The sequence below is a fragment of the Pinus tabuliformis genome, chromosome Q (genome assembly GCF_031772625.1).
Source record: "Pinus tabuliformis cultivar Carrire ecotype Pingquan chromosome Q, CPIR1, whole genome shotgun sequence".
Lineage (NCBI taxonomy): Eukaryota > Viridiplantae > Streptophyta > Pinopsida > Pinales > Pinaceae > Pinus > Pinus tabuliformis.
Genome location: NC_142296.1, coordinates 1,193,914,454 through 1,193,941,309, shown reverse-complemented (window position 1 = coordinate 1,193,941,309; position 26,856 = coordinate 1,193,914,454). Strand labels below are relative to the sequence as shown.

Genomic DNA, 26,856 nt, shown 5'->3' with positions numbered 1-26,856 from the left:
TAGTTCAATGGCTTCAAGTAAGTCATTTAAACTACCTTTTGAAATAGGGCTTTCTTCCACAGTAATTGACTTACCTTTCTCTTTGTTTAGTTGACCTCTGGTTCTCACCCTTGAAATTTTTTCAACTTCACTTGATTTAGCTTCATCCTTCTTTTTCTGAATCTTCTGCTTTGATGACTGAGATGTCTCCTTAGATAATGGCTTAGGAGTTTTCTTCACTGATGATTCGGGTGTCTCTTTAGCTGCCACAGACTTCTCTGATTTCCTTAACTTAGTTTTAGGCTTCTTTTGGTCTGTCACTTCTCTCCTAAGTTCAGCCAAAGTAGGTTCTTCACTCCTTTCTTCCCTTACTCTCACAGGCAATGGAGTGAGGCCTGTTTTGCTTGGGAAGCCGGCCATAAACACAAATGAATCCCAATCTCTGCCAATCTTTTGTAAACTATCCAACACCAGCAACTTTACTAGACCATGATGAAACAGGGATGTTTCACAACCATCTTTCTTTAACTGAATTTTATCACACATTTTGCTAATGCTTCTGAACAAATAGAAAGGTATGTCTATTGAAACCTTACCTGTGAAATGTAACAAAAGTTTGAAGTGGTAGGAGTAAACTTTATTGTACCTACCCTCGCATGTCAGGTATTTCTGGATGCATGTGAGTAGCGTAGCATAATGTTCCTTTATATAACTCCTTGGCACCGCTTTGGTGAGGTCTTCATCTACATAAGGTTCCTTCAAAAACTCTTTACAGGGACTCATGTCGAACTTGAAGTTTTTGAACCATTCTTGGCCACCCCTCGGAATTTCAGTGACAGTGGAAATAACTTCAGGAGACACAGGAAACTCTAACATTGACACCTTTGAATTCAGTCCAGTAAAATTTAATGCGAAAGCCTTCGTTACCTCTGCATGTCCTCCCTTCAATTTTTCGCAAAACCTCCAGCAACCAGCATTTTGAAAGGCTCTTTCTACACCTTCATCCCTGAGAGTAACATCTAACCCCTCCGGCTCTGTCCTCACACACTTACCGGATCGATGTTCCCTTTTTTCCATCTTGCTTCGGATATTTTCACACGGGAAACTAATGGCAGCTTCAGCGCGAAAACAATCTCGACTTTGGAGTGCAGGCTCGCTTGCAATGATCCCTTTAAATGAGAACTTGGGCTTCTCATACAGCAAACATGTTTTCACATTATGAAAACACATTATGACATAACCATACCTCATTAAAATCCTTTAAGCTGACATTCATATGCATGACTCTGGACCTTATGGCGGAATGATGATTTATCATGACCTGGAGAGGACATCAACTGACAAACATGACCGGACCTATGACTCACCCCTCCCGGATTTGACATTGCAAGAGAAAACGCTACAAAAACCCCGAAACCCCGATTTCGTAGCGCGGACAGTTCAAATTTAACAAAACGCGCTACGAAATGGCTGCTAAACAGTACGCTGCGAAAAGACAGAATCATCATTGCGCAGCTAAATGGACCAAACAAACATGCGCTGCGAAACTGCACAAAGTACTAATGACATGACATGCTTTAACTAACAATGATGGAGGGTATCTAATGATTTTTCCTTACACGAATTCACATCAATACCTTTTGAGATTCAAATTTCAAATTGACATACACCAATAAACCTATTCACAAAGCTGAAAATCTTTATATGAAACTTATGGAAAACCTTATATACATGAACTATAGTTCTAAGTGATAACACATGGCTTGAGGATTTTCTGAGAAAGAGGGAGAAGATTATGATGATATATTTGCACCTATGGCTTGATATACAACCATTCATTTGATATTTTCCCTTGCATCAAGTCAAGGATGGACCCTTCGTCAAATGAAAATAAATACCACATTCCTCCATGGCATGCTACAAGAAGAAGTATAAGTTGAGAAACCATTGGGATTTGAATTAGAAGATTGAAAGAAACATGTTTGTAGATTAAAGAAGGCATGGGATGGTTTGAAACAAGCCCCAAGACACCTGCATAAACAATTATTTGGTGACGCTGGGATTCACAAGAAGCAATGTCGATCCCTACCTCTACTTCAAGGTACTGAAAGGTATGACATTGATTTTGGTTTTATATGTTGATGATCTAATTTTGACAGGTAGTGAGCCCCTGATGATCGAGTGTAAGAGGGATTTATCCTCTAAATTCGAGATGAAGGACCTTGGTGTTGGTTGCATGGGGCCTAACCCAGGTTCAACGTTAGTTAGCCAAACAAATCCCTACACTACTAGCCCTTTCAGCATCAGCCCGTGAAACGCGGACCGAAGTCTCACCCGAAGCAGTATGGGGGGATGTTGGAACCAAGTTTCTGCACCCTGAGATGGTCGTGATGTCAGTTTATACCCTCTATTCCTGCTTTCGTGCAAGTTGTTAATTTCTATGGCTCTATCAGTATAGCCCTTTATTCCACCCCTTAGTACTCTGTGAAGGAGCGCGACTGACCTTCGCGCAGCCCTAACCTGTGGTCCAGGTACTTTCACGCTGCTATGACAGCGTATTGTATAGGTTCCGATGTTATCTTAATTGTTTTACTTATCTTACTAAACAATCATAGTTAGCGCTGCATAATCTGATATTCTTACTTGTGTTCATTTACCCACTATAATCACATATATTAGAGCATTACATAAACATTGTAAATTAAACCCAAAACACAATATAGCCAGATGCATTAACAGGAAATGAAGACATGGAATTTGTAGAATACTTCTCTTTATTGATATCTCCAGATTATTATAGACTCTATCTGCCCTACGCACACAACTATAGGGGCCTGCACACTCAGCTACAGACTTCCACCCTAGGCCTCTATGCACTCAGCTGCAGAGCCTCTACCTATGCTAAGACCCGAAACTTAGACTTCTATACCAAGACTCCAAGACTTGTCTTTTCCTTCCAAAATCTTAAGACTACTTAGAGCTTACTTACTTATCTCTTTTTATACAATCCCATGGTCCATGGACCATGGGTGGATCTTTACAGCCAACTTTACACTTTACAAAATAAGGGCAGACAACCCTCTATGACTCATGACACCTTCATGCTCTGCGACCACAAAATGCGGAGACTTTACAACTTTATTACAAAATTTGACCCAAAACATGGGCTTTTAGCCCCAAAACTGTCCTTGGGAGATCTTGTTCCCAACATTCCCCCAACACAAACATCGTGACTCACCCTCGAGTCACTCTACGGGCTCGGAGATCTTAGCACACTGATTTTGGTTTTATATGTTGACAATCTAATCTTGACAGGTAGTGAGCCCTTGATGATCGAGTGTAAGAGGGAGCTATCCTCTGAATTCGAGATGAAATACCTTGGTGTTGGCTGCGTGGGGCCTAACCCATGTTCAGCGTTAGTAGGCTAAACAAATCCCTACACTACTTGCCCTTTCAGCATTAGCCCATGGAGCACAGACTGAAGTCTCACCCGAAGCAGTATGGGGGGATGCTGGAACCAAGTTTCCGCACCCTGGGATGGTCGTGATGTTAGTTTATACCCTCTATTCCTACTTTTGCACAGGTCGTTAAGTTCTAGAGCTCTGTCAGTCTAGCCCTTTATTCCGCCCCTTTGTACCTTCGCGAAGGAGTGTGATTGACCTTTGTGTAACCCTAACCTATGGTCCATGTACTTTTGCGCTATTATGATAGCGTATTGTACAGGTTCCCATGTTACCTTAAGTGTTTTACTTATCTTACTAAAAAATCACAATTAGCACTACATAATTTGATATTCTTACTTCCGTTCATTTACCCACTATAATCACATATATTCCCACATTACATAAACATTGTAAATTAAACCCAAAATGCAATATAACCAGATGCATTAACAGGAAATAAAGACACAAAATTTGTAGAATAATTCTTTTTATTGATATCTCCAGCTTATTAAAAACTCTATCTACCCTACGGACACAACTGCAGGGGTCTGCGCACTCAACTGCATACTTCCACCCTAGGCCTCTACACACTCAGCTACAGAGCCTCTACCCACTCTAAGACCCAAAACTTAGACTTCTCTACCAAGACTCCAAGACTTGTCTTCTCCTTCCAAAAGCTTAAGACTACTTAGAGCTTACTTACTTAGCTCTTTTGTGGATCTTTACAGTCAACTTTAAACTTTACAAAATAAGGGTGGACAAGCCTTTATGACTCATCACACCTTCGCACTCCGTAACCACAAAATGCGGACACTTTACAACTTTATTACAAAATTTAACGCAAAACATGGGCTTTAAGCCCCAAAACTGTCCTTGGGGGATCCCCTTCCCAACAGGCCCCCAACACAAACATCGTGACTCGCCCTCGAGTCACTCTGCAAGCATGGATATCTTAGCACGAAGACCTCCCAACTCAACTTGTATGACCGCAACCTTGGCAGTGCACTGTGTGGTCGCCTGCTTCACTTCTTCAACCATCTGCTTGATCACTTATGATGAACTGTCAGCCTGAAGCTTCTGCTGAGTTTCTTACAGATTCACAAGCTTTCCTTCAATAGAGGTTGTGATCTTATAAGCCTCATCCAACCATGGCTTCAGTCGTGCCTTCAACACTTCCTCCTTGTGCTGTGTTGCATCTACCTATTCTTTTAACTGCTCGGCCTCTTGCATCTTTACTAGTCTCTACATGAGCGCGACGGTTCGCGCTATGCCTTTTACTTCATCATAGCATTGTTGTAGCTCTCGCGTTTCTGTCTCTAGTCATTGTACATTAGGGTCCTCCTGCAAGCTCATCAAGACCTCAAACGATTGTTCAAAAAGTTATGTGCAGTCTTCTACTGCACTGTCAACCGCCATTATCGCCTTTGTGACAATGGTTGCACGCTACTCCTTTACTTTTGGCAGAGTTGAAGGTTGGGCCTTCAACTGTAATTTTGTAATCTGTAGGTTCAACTCTAGCTAAACCCTATCCATCTCTATGCGAGCGTCATGCACCCCTATAGCAAGCTTGCAGACATGCACCATGAACGTTTCATCATCACGAATGGCCAACTCTAGGACCATTCAGCATGCCACCTCCATGACCTGAATTATGTGCTTATTTTGGTCGATTATTTCGGTCACAATGGTGATGGCAGAGTCTCATTATAGGGCCATATGCTCATTATTAATCCTCTACTCGCTGATCACCTATAGAGCACGATGTTTGCGGGCCCTCAGCTCTGCAATCATTCCATCCTGCAATAGGTGGAGCGCCTTGCCAGGGAGTGCTACCAAGTTCAACCCCACTCCCTTGAGGGCGTTGATAGTGGACTTGTCAGCTTCATTCTCTGTGGCCAATGCTCCATCTGGTAGCACTATCGCACTGGAGACCTTCGCACGCAGCATCTCAGCAACTTCTGAAGTGCCAATAGCGAGGCTGGTGGACACCGTGCCAGTCTGTGATGCACGAGTCTATAGCTCTTGCAGATCTATCTGGATGCCCCCCAATATTTAGTTGTTACTGTTGCTCAAAATGTTGTAGGGCCTCCGGGGTGACATCCCGCACCGTGTCTCTGATATCATGAAAATCACCCTCTGTGAGGGTGATTGGGTCTAGCAACGTCTTAGTGGCCTTGGATTTCTTCCTCAACCCTCCTTTCTCTTCTTCCCATGGATGCTTGATGCAGGCAGGTGTCGCCTGTGGTTCCACGTCGTGCTGCTCTGTTTTCTCATCTGCTTCTTCCTTTGTGTCGGGCGAAGGCGAGCTCGTGCCTTTATTAGAGCCCCACTCTGTTCTACTTGTCTACTTCTCTGTCTTTTGGGAGGCATCGCACTCTGCCTAGGCCTTGTCAGTGGCCTCCTTCTTCCTCTTCTCGGCCAACTGCGCCATCTTGAGCTTGGTCTCCTCCTTCTTGCATTGTGCGGTGGATTTTCTCGCCCCCACCGCCAAGTCTGATGTAGTGTGTCAATCTGTCAGCCAACGATAAAGCACTGCATCAATTGCTTCGTCTGTTGCCAAGTAAGGCAATACATACCATGTCTGCATAGGGTCCTTCTGTGCTTTGATCGATACATGGTGAAAATATGCCTTGAACTCCGCATACCCTTTTAGGTTGGCAAACACAATAGTTGAAAACCGTGGTTTGCGATTGATAGCCATGCGGATGTTCATATACATCAAGATCCAAAAGATATTGCTATATTTGATGCGCTTCACATCCTTGGTCACCCACAGCGAAGTGTACTTTGCTGCTTCTGGTAGGTCCAACACGACCGAGGGGAATTCACTGTCTTCCGGCAGCTCCCATGCTACCAGCACAATCAACAGTAAGAGCCATGCATAGTGGAAGGTTTTGCTGAGCTCCTGTGCCTGCAGTAGTTTGCAAGGAACTCACCGCAGAGATAGTGCGCCCAATTGAACTGGACTCCTTCGGCACATTCGGCTGCTAGCACGAAGACAAGTGTCGACACCTCATTTGCATGGCACTTCCTCATCACCTTTCCTACCAAAACCTGCATGGCCACCTTGACTGTAGGTTCACTAATACTTGAGATGGAATAGTTGTGCAACTTCTTCACAAGCTTAAATTTCTCCTTCATGGCCTCCACGAGGGCATGCTCGCCACCTTTTCTGCCAAACATCATGGCTAGATTTTCTCCTATGTAGGGCAGTCATGTGATCCTATGGATCAAGCTTTCGGTGATGGGTATTGGCTCCTCCAGCCACTGACACCCATCATGCACCAAGCATAGCAGCTGCTTGATGACTAATACTATAATCAGCGTGCAGTTGTAGTGCAGCACCCATAGCAGGTTGAGCAGATGTGCCTTGTCTACTCCCCTGAGCCACTTTTGTGGCTCCAATGCGGTCATCCTGGTGGTTGTGTCAATAATGCGGCACATTAGCTGCTTGGTCGCCAAGTGCGGGAACTTCTCATGGTCAGCTAAGTCCCAGTCTTCGATCTTTAACAGAGGAGCCTGCCCCAAGCGCGGTCCTTCAAAGATAATCTCATCCGACAGCAGAGGGGTTTGCAAGGGGACCTTGCTCTTATCAATGTCCTTCGACACCTTGGTCTTGCCCTTATGTGGAGGGATGTACTCAGGAAAACGAGTGATAGGGTCAGAACCCTAGACTTCAACTTCCTCCACGTCTATCCCCAAGTCCTCATCATCCATTAGGATGTCTTCGATTTCTTCCTCCTTTGGCTCCAAATTGATGTCTTTTCCCTTTTCCTGTGTGGTGGGCTTGTCCTTCGATGGGTTTCTTCTCGCGATGTGTGCACCGATATTGCAGGATGCTTGCCCTTTTTATCCTTCAAACTCTCCTTGGTCGGGGTTGGCTTCGGTCTAGGTGTCTGTGGTGATTTGGGAACTTCCGCTAATACTTCGGCAACCTATGGAGTAACTTCCTCTGCCTCCATAACAACTTTTGGCACAACCTCCTCAACTATCACTTCTTTGGTGTCCATAGATTTTGCAGGTGTCAACATGACGCTATTCAATAGTTCTTGTGTAGCCTCTGGTAATTGTTCAAATGCTGAACTTGCTATCAGAGCTTCGAAGAATTCTCAATTCATGTGCACCTGAGAGCTCAACAACTCAATTCTCAAAATGCTAAGTGTTTTTTGCTGGGTAGCCACCTGTAATTTATAAGGCATTTTGAATTCAAATCCGAGCATCCCCCCCACATTCGGTTCATTAATGCCAGATTGGCGGAAGATTTTCAAGGATCTGACCCATAAATTTCGTCTTAAATGTCGGCCACCCACTCCATTTGGCCACATTTCTACCATCAAATCATGAACAGTGACTTTAACAGTCACTTTCCAGCTGATCTGCGCGATGTCTCTCTGAGTGGCGCACCTCCCTTCGTGTTGTCACGAACCTTGTGACACTTCCTTGCTTAGCACAATCCTCTAATTACACAGCTCCCCAACCTGGGAAGTGTATTTTATAGTCCCGCACCTCCTTTCAGCTGCTTGGAGCACTAAGACTATGCTACCCTCATATAGTCACATGGTCAGACCACTGGTGTATGGCTTCAATCGACTGCCATTCACCTTTCCTGGGAAGGGATCTCCATTCAATTTAACCAACTGAACTGCTCCACCGTCGGTAATCTCCTTAATGACATAGGGCCCTAACCAGTGCATTCTGAACTTCCCTGGAAATTTATCAAACTTACTGTCATATAACAAAACCAGATCATTTACCTTAAAGGTGCGCAACTTAATGTGCCGATCATGCCATGCTTTTTCGCGTTGCTTTTGGACCTGTTGGTGGAATCCAGCTAGAAATCTCTCTTCCTCAAGCTCAGCCAGCTGCGTGAGCCTCTCTTCCAGGGCTTTGCGATCCATCATACCCGTGAGTGCCGCTATGTGCAGACTAGGCACAATGTATTCCATGGGCATCACTGCTTCAACACCATATACAAGCCTAAAGGGTGTCTGTCCAGTCAACTTTTTTCATGTCATCCGATAGGCCCATAGTACTACGGGTATGCGTAGGTCCCAATCACTTCATTGAGCATTGCAAACCTTGGTCAGCACATTCTCCAACACCTTATTGTTAGCCTATGGGTGATAAGGCATGATCTTCTGGTGATATACCTGAAATTCCTCAGTCAGCACATAGATCGTCTCATTCAGAAAGTGTGTACCACAATCACTCATCAAAATCTTTGGACACCCAAATCACGTCAGTACATACTCAAATAAGAACTTCGCAGCAGTCACGCCTATGCAATCCTTCACAGGTTGTGCCTCTGCCCATCGAGTCAAATACTCCGTCGCGGTGATAATGTATAGCACTCCTGCCTTCTTCCCTTAGGGCTGAATGGGTCCCACAAAATCTATCACCCATTACTAAAAGGGCTGTAACATAATTTGTGGATTCAGAGGCATCTCATCCCTCTGTGATGGCCTGCCCATCCTTTGACACACATCGCACGCCTTACAGTAAGCTTTTGAGTCCTGATGGAGAGTTGGCCACCACAACCCTATGCGTAGAATCTTCTACATGGTCGCTCTCCCTGCTTAATGACCTCTTGCGATGCCCCCATGAGCGTCCACAAGGATATTTCTCCTTTCAAACTTCGGTACATATTGTCGCAATATTTCATCAGGCCCCATTTTGTACAGATGCTCGGAAATGACAGAAGTCTTCCACGCACACCACTAACTCCTTCTTCTGCTAGACAGTCTAACCTTCCAGGGTAGTTCCTGTTGTTAGGAAGTGTATGATGTCTTCAAAGTGACCATCCACGATGCGCACTGAAAATAGCTACGCGTCAAGCAATCCCTCCTCCAAATTAGTGGGCTCTTCCCCTGTTTTGATGCGCGATAGATGGTCTAGTCCCACGTTCAGTCATCCAGGCTTCACAGTAACTTCAAAATCATTCTCTTGGAATAGTAACAACCATATACAGATTCTCCCCCCCAACACAATCTTATTGACCAGTTATTTCAACGTGGAATGATCCGTATACATCTTAAAATGGCCACCCAGCAAATAGTGTCTAAACTTCTGGAGTGCGTATACCATGGACAACCCTTTGCGCTTGATGGTGGAATAGTTCTTCTCAGCCTTGGATAACCTTATGCTTGCAAACACTATAGAATGGTTCAATTATCCTCCGCCAGCCTGTGTTAGTACTGCTCCCAGCACTATACATGACGGGTCTAAATGTACATGAAACTCCTTCTTCCAGTCCGAGAAAACAAAAATCGCACAGTCACCATCTTTTCTTTCAATATATCCAAGCTTTTCTTACAGTCCCCGTTCCAACAGAACATGACATCCTTTTTCAACGACTTTTCCATAGGTGCAGTGATCTGGGCATAGCCCTTGATAAACTTCCTGTAATACCCCATGTGTCCTAAGGTTGTGCGTAGTTGTTTCACACTCCTCGACGCCTCCAAGTTAAGTATTACTGCAATCTTCGCGGGATCTACCATCATTTAATGTCTACAAACCACATGACCAAGCAGGGTCCCAAAAGGAACACAAAATAGGCATTTCTTCAGATTGAGTGCAATCTGGTACCTTTGACAAGTATCTAGCATCAGGTGCAAACTTTCAACATGGCGTTTTACTAGCCCAAACACAGTCCAGTCATCAAAGTACACCTCCAAAAACTTATGAATAAATTCCTTGAACGCAACAATGACTACGCGCGAAAAAATCGCAGGTGAATTCTTCAATCCGAAAGGCATTATGGTGTAGTGAAAACATCCCCACTGAGTCACGAAGGTCGTCTTGCTCCTATCCTTCAATGCAATTTTGATCTGATGGTACCCAGAGAACCCATTAGTGAAAGAATATGCTTCCTGGCCACCTACATTTTCCAACATCTCATCAGTGAACAGAGTTGAGAAAGGATCATGTACGCAAGCATCATTCAACTTCCTGAGATCTACGCATATCCTTATTTCATAATTTTTCTTCTTTTCCTATACCACCATTGGGCTTACCCAATCAGATTCTTCTACGGGCTCAATGATGCCTACCACGAGCATATTGTCTAGCTCTAAGCGGACCTTCTCCTTATACTTTGAATTGAGGTGGTAAGGTCTTTTATTAACTAGCTTCGCAATGGGTTTTAACATGATATTCATAACGCTCAGGTCTCCTATTATCCCTTTTAGCTCTGTAAAATTGGTAGGGAACAAATCCTGGTATTCGCGGAGCATTCAATGACCTTATCCACCATCCCGTCATCCCAATAATCTCCAATCTTCGATAATTTGGGCTTTGCCTCTGTACCAATATTTACCTGTTTTGTTTTCAGTAGCGCAGTTATATCAGGGTTCTCAATTTGTGGTCCCTCAACCTTGCAGTGACCCTCTATTTCAAGGATGTTAATCTTTCGCAAATCCTCATCTTCTTCTTCAGCAGTCACGTTATAGCATTCTAGCGTGTGGCTCAGCTGAGTAGCCCAATCGGGTTGAATCATATCAAAAGGATCCTGTGGTGTCCTAAAGATTGTTGCTTTCATTTCTTATAGTGCTTCGTCAATACAGTCAAATCTGTCTTCAAAGCTGAATGTAATTATGAATCCTTCGCACAGAATATCCCATTCACCTATACCATGGCGGAGCTCTGTTTCCAAGTACCAGTTCATCGAGATGACATCCAAGGTATGACAGAACAAGTGCACCCATTCCAGTTGGGGCTTTGCTCTATAAGCTTGAGCCCATTTGGTTAAGTGTGCATGCGGACTGTCCTTCCCATCATATTTTTTTTCATTCGTACCTTTGGTTTCCCAAAGCGTGTTCTCATCATCCTCATACACTCATGCCAATCATCAAAGCTACCCTTGTGCGTACCCCACCATCTTGCGAGCATAGCGCGCAGGGCCTAGTCCAAATCCTGGAAGCACTGCTTCTCTGGTACTTCCCTCTCAAATGCATCCAGAAATACATCTACATCATTCAAGCCATCGTAAGTGGGAAGATTTCCTACCTCTGACGACACATAGCACAGCAACCGGGTCATCATGTTAAAGCTTAGCGTGGTTACTTCATGTAGCCGATTCTGCCAGCGCTCTAATTCTTCATCAAAGTCCGAGGTGCAAGAACTCTCACGATCCCATGTAATTTGTCCATCCACTGTCGGATTCACCCAATATTAGTCTTGTTATGTTATCTTATCTTATATAGTCCAAATCATCATTGCTCTCATAATCACGGACTGGTTCAGTATAGCACGATCCTTCAACAGGTTCTAGGGGTACTATTACATGGAGCGATTTCTTTTCGAATATCATCTATCGCTTCATTAGGTTGATTACTCCGTTCATATCAATGGCCCAATCAATGCCAAGGAGTGCAGGGTAAGGGTTTTTGTCATCCACAATTTCTATTACTTCAAAATCAGCCAACGCACTCACGCCTTCAATATCTACAGTCACCCCTTATAGTCGTCCCATGGGGATGATCTTCTGCTAATTTTCCATCCTTAATTGAATCAGAGACCACTGTAGTGCGGGTCTTCCCATCTGCTCCCAAGTCTTCTTTGGTAGAACGTTCGCATCTGACCCCAGATCCAAAATAACCTGATCCATTTCATATTCTCCTATCTGCGCGGTCAGTCTCATTTCTCATCCTATCCTTCCTTTATGCTTACCAATATTCCATACCATGTGTGGTTCACCTGGAGTGTTTCCGACACATCTATTTATAAGCTCCTGTAATCCCCTCACAACCTTGCTATCACACAACAACTTCATGCAAGGTTCTAGAAAGGTCGTAAGCATAGAAGGGTCCATTTCCTGATCAGGCTTATCCTTTCTCCCTAAGGTGGAGGCCTCAGTGAATCTCTTCTTTGCTTCCATGAATGTTTCACATGCGTGCTCCAAATCAAATTCAGCCTCCTTCATCGGAGCTTTGCAAACCCATGCGCTGTCTTCGGGTTATTTCCCCTTATCATCCCTTGTTGTGATTCCACTCCGGAGCACTATATTCACATTTGGATCCTCTTCGCGTGGCTCAGACCTCATCATCTATAGGTTCTAAACCGACAGAGGTGGTAGCACCCCTTTGTCACATATCCTTGCTATCAACGTAGGACAGTCTTTCATCTCATGATCAAACTGAGTACAATATTTACACGACGGTCACATAGGCTTAGTGCATTCATAGGCATAGTGTCATGGTCCTCCGCAATTGTAGTAGATTATCTGTCCCTAACCTCTACCACGTCCTCCTCCGCCTCGGCCCCGTCCAAGCCCTTGAGAGCTTGTTCGCACCAGCCCTACGTTCTAGTTAGGGGGCCGCATTTCTGCCTGAACCCTATAGGTGGGTGTTCTGTCCATCATCAATTCATAACTTCTGCAGTTGTGCTCATCATGCCTTACCAACCTTCAGAAGTTGCATAACAGTTGTTGCGGTGTTTGTACAAACTTCTGCAGCAAATGACAGTTATCTGTCGTATGTTTTCCTGCTACCTCACATATAGTGCACCACAATGCAAGCCCCGCCCTTGGTCCTACTCGAGCTTCCGGCCTCAAAGGCATCGTTCCTCCTCCTACAATATAGTTCACAAAGATCGAGCAATGGTCTTTGTCATGCCCATGACCTTTACATTTCAGGCACAATACCTCTTCGCGCACCTCCGGTCGAACTGTTCTGTCTTGCTTCAAACTTTGCATTTCAAGGCAAAGATTTTGCAACTGCACATGGATCTACTGAAACCCTAGATTTGGATCTTGCATTAGTGTTTCATGCAGTCTCATCGCAATCTCTAAGGCCTCTACCTAAGTCGAAATCTTCTGTTGTGACAGTGTAACCCTTAGGTGTGGTAGGAGCGAAGCCACGAACCATTCACGGTGTTGTCCATCTATTAAGTTCATATTGGCTTCGCGAATTTTACACTTCAACCTCTGATCCAATTCCCAAGGTGTCTCACCTGGTTTCATCATGATTTCCTTAAACCCCACAATTGACTATGCCTCGGATTTAGGCCTACTGAACTCTTTATTCAGTGCGGTATGGATGTCCGCCACCCCAGTGTTTGGGTTATCATTAGAGTACTTAATGTACCAGGTTAGCGCACTATCCTGCAAATCACTAACCAATGTTTCCTTCTTCATGTGATCATTTGTGACGCCCTAAGCTTCGCATACAGCTTTCAAAATGAACCAAAACTGGTCTAGGTCCTCATTTCCCAAGCCTTTAAACAAAGGTAGCTTCACTGAATTTGCCATGTTGAACTGCGTCGGAGGTGGTGGTGGTATGGGTGAAGTCACAGGTGATGGTGGTGAAGTTGGAGGTGGTGTGGGTGGAGGTGGCAGTCGCGAGAATCCTTTTCTTATTAACTAAATTGCACTTCGCGGAGAATATTGCGCTACTCCCTCTTTCTCACCTAATGGAGGTGAAATCAGTGGGCTATATTCAGGACCCTTTCTTCCTTCATTCCTGTAAGTATTTCTACTTCGCATAGCTCCGAACATCAAGGTAGCTGCATAACCCGTTTTTCGCACAATAACATCTTATTCCAAGTATTCAAAGACTTCAAGTACTTACCTCGCGGACCCTTGAAAAAGCGCTGCTCCACCTCGCTGTAGCTAACTAAGGTATCGATCACAAATTCAATCACAAATCCTCCTATGACGCAATTGAACCAATGATCGATAGCGTGGGCAATCTTATCCTTAGAGGCTTCCAGTCTCTGTACTAACTCCGAGGTCCAGACAATAGGACCATCAAGTCTCCACCTTCCTTAGCTATCCACTAGCTTCACAATCCACTCGTATAGCTCAACCGGAAAGGAAAAAAAGATCTCATGGATTTATGTATATAGGTACCTATCCAGCCATTGTTCCTTTGTCAGTCACAGATTTCTGTTCTCCTGTGCCACGAATTCGTGGATCTTCCTGTCCAACTATTCTTCAACCTCTTTCTTCGTTGGATTCCAATGATACGACATCACACATCTCTTATGTAGATTCTGGTCCTAGAAATGGAACCATTTGTTGGCTGCATGTTCAATGTTAGTTAGCCAAACAAATCCCTACACTACTGGCCCTTTCAGCATTATCCCATGGAGCACAGACTGAAGTCTCACCCGAAGCAGTATGGGGGGATGATGGAACCAAGTTTCCGCACCCTGAGATGGTCGTGATGTCAATTTATACCCTCTGTTCCTGCTTTCGTGTAGGCCGTTAAGTTCTAGGGCTCTGTCAGTCTATCCCTTTATTCCACCCCTTAGTACCTCCGCAAAGAAGTGCGATTGACCTTCACGCAGCCCTAACCTGCGGTCCAGGTATTTTCACGCTGATATGCCAGTGTATTGTACAGGTTCCCAAGTTATCTTAAGTGTTTTACTTATCTTACTAAACAATCACAATTAGCGTCACGTAATCTGATATTCTTACTTGCATTCATTTACCCACTATAATCACATATATTCGCGCATTACATAAACATTGTAAATTAAACCCAAAGCGCAATATAACCAAATGCATTAATAGGAAATAAAGAAACATAATTTGTAGAATACTTCTCTTTATTGATATCTCTAGATTATTATAGACACTATCCGCCCTATGCACACAACTGTAAGGGTCCACGCACTCAGCTGCGCACTTCCACCCTAGGCCTTTGCGCACTCAACTACAGAGCCTCTACCTACGCTAAGACCCGAAACTTAGACTTCTCTACCAAGACTCCAAGACTTGTCTTCTCCTTCCAAAAGCTTAATACTACTTAGAGCTTACTTACTTAGCTCTTTTTATACAATCCCATGGTCTGTGGACCATGGGTGGATCTTTACAACTGACTTTACACTTTACAAAATAAGGTCGGACAACCCTTTATGACTCATGACACCTTCATACTCCACGACCACAAAATGTGGAGACTTTACAACTTTATTTCAAAATTTGACCCAAAACATGGGCTTATAATCACATATATTCGAGCATTACATAAACATTGTAAATTAAACCCAAAGCGCAATATAACCAAATGCATTAATAGGAAATAAAGAAACATAATTTGTAGAATACTTCTCTTTATTGATATCTCTAGATTATTATAGACACTATCCGCCCTATGCACACAACTGTAAGGGTCCACGCACTCAGCTGCGCACTTCCACCCTAGGCCTTTGCGCACTCAACTACAGAGCCTCTACCTACGCTAAGACCCGAAACTTAGACTTCTCTACCAAGACTCCAAGACTTGTCTTCTCCTTCCAAAAGCTTAATACTACTTAGAGCTTACTTACTTAGCTCTTTTTATACAATCCCATGGTCTGCGGACCATGGGTGGATCTTTACAACTGACTTTACACTTTACAAAATAAGGTCGGACAACCCTTTATGACTCATGACACCTTCGTACTCCACGACCACAAAATGTGGAGACTTTACAACTTTATTTCAAAATTTGACCCAAAACATGGGCTTTTAGCCCCAAAACTGTCCTTGGGGGATCCCGTTCCCAACACTTGGACTCGTACTATTTTCTAGGCCTTGAGGTGTGGCAAAGGCCCAGTGAGATTCTCCTTTCACAAGGAAAATATGTTGTGAATTTTTTGGAAAGATTTGGAATGATAGAATGCAAGTCCCTACCCACATCGATGGAAATGAACTTCAAAAGGTTATGTGGAGAAGTTGTAGGACCCGATTTGGGGAATCCATCTGAGAATAGATGGTTGATTATGTAGAAATTTTGAATAATATGACACTTATTCACAGAGATTATCCTGATTATACACTATTGCGGAATGCATGCATAATACATAACCTCCTCTATGTTGATCATCAATTTGCAGAATCAAAACATTCGCATGCGCGCATTGAAACACATCAATAACACATATCAACATAGTATGTAACCAGGGAAAGCATACAGCTGAAAACCCCCAACTATTTGTATATTATAATGATAGAGAACATGTAACAATACATAGTACAATACTCCTCACAAGTACTCAGTACTATCTCCACCTACCACACACAAACTAGCTCAGATCTGAATCAAGTCACAAGTTCAAATCTCCTCCGCTGTCTGCCTGCCTCTACTGCGCAATCCAAAGCAAGAATAGGAATGATCCAAGCTCATTTTCCTTGGCTTGTACTGTGCAATCCTCATTGGCAATCTCCATCAATGCATGTGCAAATCTCATGCACAACTATAGTCACAACTGATAGCAGTCTCACTCTTTCACCCACCTCTAACACTTGTCTCCACTGAACTGTCCATGCACTGAGTTAACTGATGTATTCTTTAGTTGCTTTATGAGTTAATAATTAGTGAATTAATTAATAATTAATTCACATCACTCATCACTAGTGTATTCTGCAGTTAGAATAAATACAACTAGTTCAACCAAGTCAAACTGAACACAACTCCATCAACTCCTCAATCAACTCCACCAAACTCAATCACTTGAGTTCTAACTGAAGTCCATCATGCAATAGCTCAACTGACCCATAAGAAAAGTGTATTTCCTTTTGACAGCTGCATGTGCCACATCCGTAGCTTGAACTGAAGTGCTCCAAGAGGATAAGATAATTTTTATAGTCCAAATATTATTATGAGCTAATAATATTCGACTGTTCTATTTTTAGCCTGGTAGTCTAAAAATAGACTCTGCCCATATGGCTAAAAATAGAATTCCATCTATTTTTACCAACATGACCAATCATCCACAAATAGCATCCTGCAACTCATAGACCATGATCCATATGTCTAAAAATAGACATAGTCTAAAAATAGACTTTGCGCCAAAAATAGCCTACAGGCCCACTTAGTGAAGGCGGCTCCTTTCCACTAAGCTCCATCATCTTGTTGCATTTTCAATAGATTAGGGCTCTAATGTTCCTTGTGGATACATGTTTGGACATATGCTATGCAGTGAAAACGTTCGGTCAATTCATGATCGAGCCTCTCCATTCACATTGGACTGCTGCCAAACATATTTTGAGATATTTGTAGGGAACGATTACACTTGGTCTGAGATACTCTTCTAGAGATGTTCGACTTCATGGATACACTGATGCTGACTAGGCAGGAAATGTTATCGATAGGAAGAGTACGTTAGGATGTTTTTTTTTTGTCTTAGATATGCTGTGATAACTTGGATGAGTAGGAAGCAGAAGTTCGTAGCATTGAGTACCGCTGAGGTAGAGTATATTGTTGCTAGCATGGCTAGTTGCGAAGTAGTTTGGTTCAGGAATCTTTTTGGAGAGTTGTTTGAGCAGGTCCTCAACACTACAGTGATATATTGCGACAACAAGAGTTGGATATGTTTGGAAGAGAATCTCATGTTCCATGACAAGTCCAAGCACATACATATATGATACCACTTCATTTGTGATACAGTACAGAGAGGAGATGTTCAACTCCATCACACATCAACAGATGAGCAGATTGTAGATATTCTCACCAAGGCTTTGTCAAAAGGGAAGCTCTTAGTCTTCAGAGAGAAACTTAGACTGATGGATGTGACCCCTCCTATTAAGGGGCACCATTGATCAAAGACACTGAGTCATACTCTTCCCCCCTTGTCTGATCTCCCAGGGTGAGGAATTGAGATAGAGGGCTTCTGGGGTTGAGGGAACTCTGGACAATAGGGTATCACCCCTATTTGTTACCTATAGGGCTGGAGTATTAGCTCACCCTATCTTGGTTTTTGCAGAGTATACCCTAGTTGGCATCATACCCACAAGCTGAGCTTGTCGGGATTATCCCTCCCCTTCTTGCCAACGGGTGAGTAGGCTTGGGGGTGTGAGATCCTTACCTTTGGTAAGTCAAGTATCTCTCCCAAGCTAGGATTATGATGTAGGTTTTCTACCACATGACTCTTAAGTGTCATTGTTGGGAAGATCGGTAGGCAATAGGATGGGTTGAGCAGTAGCTCCCCTACATCACCTATTTCTCGATATGGTGTCAAAATAATAGCTTCCCCCATGATATTTCGGGTAGTAGCCCAATGAAATATTTCTAGGTAGTAGCCCAATGACATATTTCCAGGTAGTAGCCTAATGACATATTTCTGGGTAGTAGCCCACTGACAGATATTCCAAGTTTTAGCTCGTTGATAGAGGGTGGTAGATTTTTCTCCCAGTGATTCTTCTTCTTTATATTCGAGAATTTTTTAGAAGATAGACTTGAGAATATTTGTACACATGACGCTAGGATGACATGATCAATGGATAGGTTTTACAAGTGGAATTCTCCCTAGTTGACAGGGAGTGTTAAAAATATGCAACAATGGTCAAATTCCACTTTGGACTACTCATTTGATTGAGATGATGGTGGAATTGAGTTCCTCTTTTTGAGAGGACAAAAATTGACCTAAAGATCACCTCGTTCAGACAAGCAGAAGTTGGTTTTTGATTTTGTGCACCCACTCATGGATATTGGATTAGGTTGTCTTCACTCTCATGCACACTTGGACAGGTCAGCCTCAACATCAATGGACATTGTTGGACAGCCCTAGAAGCTTATAAATACAAGTGACCTATAAGTTCATTTGGACATGATTCACAACATCAGGCATATTCTTCTCTTCTATCTGGTTTGGTTTGACACATTACTGAAGGAAAAGTCATACGAAGGTCCGAAGTCTCAAATCCAAAGCTTACATAAAATTAGGGTTTTTGTTCCAGACACTGCAACAAAACTGGGAAATTTCATCCCTGGACGCACGTATTCTATGGTCAAGACAATGTCCAAGAAGATACATATGCACACACACTAACATAAAGGGAGCATCTAGGGGTTTAAATACAGTTGACCATCATCTAAAGTTTTCTAAAGTTTTCTGAAGTCTGAATCAAGTTGTCTTTGATATATTCTTCCATTGTAAACTGGTTTTTGAAGTTGTTGGGTTGTATTTTTTATCATATTGTATTGGGCTCATTGTACTCTGCTAAACATTTTATGACAATCTAATAAAATAACAATTTCAAAGGGTTTTTGCCCTAGTGGGGTTTTTCCTTGGTCATTAACCAAATCTAGTGTCGCTTGTTGATGTGTTGATTGTCTTGTTTGTCATTGCATATATTGTTCTATCTTCAATTACTATTGATGAATGGAAAGACTAATTGTAATTGGAAATATTGCTAATTGAAGTTTGGAATTGGATAGATTAATTGATACATCATAGAACAACCTGAAAATTAACATTACTCAAGATTTCGAAATGAAAACAAGAGACACAAATTCTACTCTACTAATCTGCGAAATAGAAATCACAATTTAGAACAACATGTATAGAAATGAAACAAGAAAAACCACAAGTACAGAGTGATTTCTAGGAGAACCCAACTGGGAAAAATCCCTCAAGCCTATTTGCATTAATCAGTTGAATAGAGAAACTATTACAATTGCTAGCTCTAGCTCTAAGCTCAACCTGCAAAAGAATAATCGTTCTCTCTTCTCAATGAGAAACTTTGGCCAACACTAAGCCAATTTTTGTTCACCAAGCCTTCTATTTCCTTGTGAAAATCCTAAGGAAATTAGCCCCTAAAAAATAAGAATTTCCTCCAAATTGATTGCATAAATCCCAAGGATTGATATTTTGACTCATGCAAAACCTATACACTCAAAACTAGTCTACAACTAATGTTACATTTCCTTGTCATATCCACTTCTGCTCGGAAACTCGAATTCCTTGCATGCACTATCTATTTTGGGTTGATTGAGCAGTTAACTGACAGATCTCTGAGTTAGAATGATGTCCCACTGCACAACTGACCTTCAACTAACTCTATCAATACCTAGAGATAAATTAACCGAATACAATTGAAAATCACTGAACTGGATTACTAAAATTTAGCAATCACACATGCATAGTTGAACTCCAAGCCCTCTAACTCAAATTTACTGGGCTAACTTAGTCACAAGATTCATGTCACACTAGTTAACTTCCTCAAAATTGTCTTGTTGATGTGTAAATTCGATTTACTCAATTTGACTAAGGCTAAAGTCAAATCGAGCCTTTCTTGCTCCATTTTTTTCAACAGTTCTTTAGGAAATCCCATTTTTGGTTCCATAGTGAATATGGATATTCAAAAAATATATATTTTTTAAAGAGAAGATGATGCCTACTTTTAGGGAGCCACTCAGGTTAATGTTTTATTTGCATATCATAAGGTTATTCGAAAGATTAAACTATAGATAATTCTTCTAGAGATACAAGTGGACAAGTCTTTAGCTTGGGGGTGCTTCAATGGGGCTTGTCAAGGCCTAGATCTACCAATGGGATTGGCTTCATTGAATATATTTCAAAGACACATAGATTTCAATTCAAAGATAATATAAGAAGAGGAACAAATAACCAAGGCGAATTCAAGGTCTTTTACTACTTACTAAAATCTATCTTGGATAAAGGGATTGATAAGCTTTAAGACATGGATGATTTTGATATGGTCATTAATAGGATGAAAGGAGGCCTCCAAGTATAAAATATTTATATCCTTCCACTAGTAAATTTACATTTAAAGTCAATATCTAGTTGATTTCTTTGGGTCAACTATACTTGTAGTTATGGAGAGCACAACAAGATTGCAAATGAGCTAGCAAAGGAAGGTCTTCAACTATCTTAGCTTTGTGGTTCCTTGGAAGAAGTACAAAATGACGTTACCATGGTTTTACAATAGTTTTTATTTAATTATTTATGTACTTGTTTTGAATGTAATTTGTTAGTACATAGGACCATTAAGTTTATTGTTTGTTTTCAATCATGCATAGATAGTTAACTTGATTTTATGAAGGCTATGAATCTTTTTGGGTATATAGTGAAAAATCCTAATGAAATCTATATTTGGATGATCATTTTTTGACTATGCCTAAATAACTTAAGTATTTTGTTTTCGTTTATCTCAAATAAAAATATATTTTTACTTGGAAAAAACATTTATAATATTGTAAATTATATTTTCTATTAATTTCTCATGTTTTATTTTAAATATAATTATAATATTTTCTTTAAATTCATTATGAATTAAGTTTATTTTGGATAGTTAAAAGAAATAATTATTATTCTTCCCATCAAATTCAATTCGTGCCAGTAATATTTTTTAAATACTTTATATCATAATTATAATTAAAAAATTATTTTATATTGTGTTATCATTTTTATTTTTTTAAATATACATTAAAGAAGGATGAAAGTTCAAATTCAATTATGTGGATAAAGTCCATAATGTTACCAACTATCTCATGTTTATTATATTTTTATAATTATAAAAAATATTATATTTTAATTTAATTAAAATTTAAAAAAAAAACTATAAAATTTAAGTTGGGTTATCATTTTCAGTTGCAAGTATTGATAATAACATAATCATAAGTAATAATATATAAGTAGTATGGTGAGGAATATAGTTGTAAGGTCATTTAATCACATTGCTTTCATGAATATAACATTATAACGGTGAGGCCCACCTTTGGTTCATATTGTTACCTAATTCAAGAAATCCTGCCTGACCATGACTAATACGTGGGAAACATCTTTCTTTATTTGTCGTTGAAAAAGTTTCATGTTTCTTTAAGGAACATTAACATCATTTGTTTCAATTTCTCTAATGTTTTTCCTTTGGAAGTTAGATTTTTGGTTTTGTTTTTTTAATTTTAATCATTTAAGTGTCATTTTAAATGTACTCTTTTTTATAATCGCTTAAAATATTTGCATTATACGTTTTCTTAATTTATGATAAAATTTTATTTTATATAAATGCTTTTTTCTACCTACAAATAAAAATGGATCTGTTACATCAACTAAATATAATTTTTATTTTATATATATTTTAAGAATTTATTTTAATTATATTAAAAAGTAATTTTTAATATATATTTTAAAAATGTATTGTAATTATATTAAAAAAATACTTATAATTATAATTATAATTGTATTAAAAAAATAATTTATAATTTTAATATAAATGATACATTATATTTATAAGTATATAATCAAAAATTTTAGAAAAAATATTAAAAAATAAATAAATAAAAAACTAAACAACTCAAGTGTCAATTAACATGATTATGATTATAGTTATCGTAGTAATAATTATACATAACTCAAATGTCAATTACCATTATTATGATTATAATTATCATCGTAATAATTATATATAACAATTTAATAATACAAAAGATTTTTAAAAGACAAAATTTAATTATTATATTAAACACTTTAACTTTTATGATGCAAGAATCTAGTTAATCTAGTTATGGGTATCAAAGTTTTGTCGTGTATAAAACTTTGTTAGCGTTGGGTATTTAGATTCAAGCAAGAACACAATGGTTTAAAATAGGAAGCATGCTAAGTAAGATTTCTTTAAAGATTTAACGATGAAAGAGGCTAAAAAGTTTATGGTTGTTGGAATGGCTTTGAGGAGGTTCTTTAACTCGGGTAATATTGAAGAAAAATAATTATATCACTATCAAACAATTTTTAATCATAAAAGATGATGAAATAATGTAGGGTAATCATGAAATAATCATCCAAATGACATTAAGGAGGTTAAAAAGGTTATAGTAATTAAAGATTCAAATTGATTTTAAGGAGCCTCTTTAGGTAGGGTGGTAGGGTGATATTGAAGAAGAGCATTTATGGCACTATCAAACAATTTTTTAGTCATAAGGCATAATGAAAGAATGTAGGATGATCATGAAATGTTCAAATATAAGGGATGTTGAAAGAAAGTAGGGTGAATCTCATGGAATATGTCTTTGTGTGGTGTTATGGCATATCATCTAAATGCCAAGATTTATATAAATGAAGAGTTGATTTTAGATGACATTAATGCAACCTTGATAGAAATGGTTTATAATAATGTTGTTTCTCTTGATGGGTTTTCGTGTGAGTCTTATTGAGCTTACAATAGGTATACAAGGAAGTTGTGCATAAGTAATAAATGATGAGCACATCAATAGTAGCCTAATTACATTTATCCTAAGCCAAGGGAGCTAGAGCTAATCACCATCTAGTAGCCCATCACCCTACTCATTATGACTTATCATATTTTAGCTAAGGCGCTAGGTTTATAATACACTATGTTGGAATATTATCAAGCTTGATCAACATATATGACTACAAAAAAATGGTTACATTATGGTTAGGGTGGTCACAACATGGGAGGGTATGGAATATGCTATATGCTTAGCTATGAATGCTCTATTTATCACTATCAATTTTAAGAAATTTTATGGAAGAGTGGAGATGACATTCATCTTAGCCATGCCAATTTTTTTGAAATTTATATAGTTATTTCTAGGGGAAGTTGAAATGTTTGTTCATGTATCAACTTGTGTATACATTAAATAGGTTAAATCAAAGGGAAATGGCATATTTTCATCAATAATAACAGATGTTTGTTGACTCCAACATTACATATTATGGTTACCAAAGCTCTTGATAATTACTCTAAAATTGAATTGAGTGTTGAAGAGGCTTAAAAAGGGAAATCTCTTTTTATACCCATAAGCTTCAGTAAATTGTAAATATCAATTTCATTGACTAAAAGAGAAATTCATCATACAAAACAATATAAATTATTTATATATTTTATTTGAACCATTAGACTCTAAAATCTAACTCAATAATTGAAACACAATGTTACACAAAAATCTAACACAAAACTGCTAATTAAATTTTTAGATTTCATTAAATTGTGATTACAATTTAACCCAATTATTTAAACTTTTCTTATTTTTTATAACTATAAAAATTTCCATAAAATTGCGACACCTTCGCTGTCTCGTTAAAAAAACATTTTTGAAACTTAAAACCTTAATATTCTCTTTAATTTTGAGTGAGCTGGCTATTAAACAATGTTCAGAGTACTTAAAAGGAAAGATATTTTATTAATGAATCCTTTATTTATTTATTTTTATAAAAAAAGGCATCGCTTTACTCATTAGATAATGAACCAAAATGAATGCATTACACATAACGTCTCTCTGGAAAGTTTGCACGGCTATATTTCACTTTAATCAGTTTGCAAGTACTACATCGAATCTCAAGTCATTGCATTCACAAAATAAAAAGGACACTGTGGTTGTCCAGTGTTTAACATTTATTAACTATAATACATTTAGACATCGCGATATTTATGAAAGTTCTTATTTCCACCTCTATAGCATTATAAATATCCTCTGACATGCAAGTGACAGCACGTGAACAAATGAATGGAGTGTGGAGAGAGAGGGCGAGCGCTATTTGACAGCACATGAACAAATGAATGGAGCGTGGAGAGAGAGGGCGAGCGCTATTTCCCTCCCATGTCAGAGGGCATTTATAATGCTATAGAGGTGGAAATAGGAATTGCCGATATTTATGATTAACATTTATATTTATTTATCAGTGATTTAGACATTGCGATATTTATGATTAACATTTATATTTATTTATGAGTGAATTAAATTTGAATGGCTTGTCATAGAAGGACATATATTTATCTATTTTTTTCCATAATGAAAAACTAAAAAAAAATATATCAATTATCAACAATATATTATCTCTACATTTTATTTTTAATTAAATTTATTTTTATTAAATAAATTAAACTCTTAAAACTAGATGGAAATTAGAAAATATCACATTATGATAACATCAAATAGATAATATAATCAAATCTGAAAATTATAAAAAAAAATGATTGGAATTGCAATTTTTTATAACTAAATTTGCATTTTTTTAATAAAAAAATGGTTTAAGTATTCTTAAAAATCTCTATTACATTCAAATTATGCATTCTCAATAATTAATATATGTGATTCCATCCATTCTTCTAAATTTTAACTGAAAAAAGTTTTAAGCAGCAAAAATTGCACATAACACCAACCCACCAACCTAATTGTGACTGATGGCTATCTGGGCTAGACCTGAGATTTTAGAATTACCTTGAAATAATATTGAATGAACTTGTTGTTGTCATTGGACTTGTGAGTGGGTTCATGGTACAAAATTGCAGCCCTCATAAGGCAGAGCGGGGATTCCCATTGATTGCAGTTTATGGAGTCTCCCACATACAATAGTCATTTGTCTCTCAACCTTTCCAGCATCAAAGAGGCATTGAACCTAGACATAACATGCAAATATGAGAAACCCAAACAACATCTGGAAACATATTGAGAAGAAGTAACATATTATTGATCCAACGATAGCAACATTCAAGCCAACACTTCCATGAACATATAGATCACCTGAGAAGTTCACAATCTTGAGGCTGATATCTCCATCTCTTGTAATTGAAATCCATTCTACCATTCTTTCTACAGTCAAAATCAATGCTAGCACAAGGGCACGACCCAAGTAGATATAAAACATAGCATTCATCATACATCCATCTCCCCTTGGATAGATCACACTTTCGTTGCATTCCCGTTGATGGAGATAAAGGTTCTGCCATGGACATGTTAATGCCCTTGTATCCCATGGGCACATTATTAGCACTTTTATTACCTGTCTCTGGATTCGACTCATTGACTTCTTGATGCAATATGGTTTCTGTAACGTTCCTAGAAATGCATTCCACCCTAGTGTTCCTCTCATATTTACCCTAGGAAACTCCTAAATCTTGTTGCCGATCTTAGAGAAGATTATATCTGGACTCAACGTAAATCTTGGGATGGGAACCAATCACTTCCATCGTTGTTGTACAATCATTACAAAGACAACAAAAGAAATTATTTTAAGATATCCCAACCCTCTAATTAATTTGAATCATGCTTAATGAAAAGAAAATATGATAAATAAGAGGAGTTGCCTCCCAACACAACATTATTTGGTGTCAAGTAGCACACTAGCCCTTTAATTTTCTAGCTCCTCCTCTTCATTGACGATCCTTATCCTAAATTCTTCCACTTGTTCTCTTTGCTATGTTGACACAAAATTTTCCACATACATACCATCTTACCCTTACTTCCACACATACAATAAGTCATCGAATGAATGAACAATCTTGAATCATGGAAAAAATCCTGAACAACCGAGAACAACCTGTAGATTGCATCTTGTCTGTGTTGGCTAATGGATTATGAAGCCATGAATAAGCGTCATAGTTGAAGGCCCATATGAAGAAGGCAAATAACATGAACAAATTGACACTCGATCCAACCACACTCACAAAGCCAATACCTCATTTCTTTCCCATTTGTCTGTCTACGTGAGATTGGAATTACCTATAGATTCTCTATAGGTCATGAGAAAAAGTCGAATTGAAGGAAATTAATCAATGCCAATCATGCTTCTCTGCCTTTCTCCTAATTAGCAAAATATGAATTTAAAAAGAACTGGCGGAGAATGTACTGACTCACTAAATTGTGTTTGTGTGAAACACATGGAATTTATTCAAATTGCGAAGATGTAAAGAAGTTAATTATGACTCAGAGTTCAATATTTATTTCTTGTAACATACCAAAGTCGATTT

At 39.4% G+C, this 26,856-nt stretch overlaps 1 pseudogene; it reads right to left on the bottom strand.

The window, feature by feature from the left end:
• Positions 1–5,171: 5,171 nt before the first annotated feature.
• Positions 5,172–26,520, bottom strand: LOC149224001 (protein YLS7-like; annotated as a pseudogene).
• Positions 26,521–26,856: the final 336 nt, after the last annotated feature.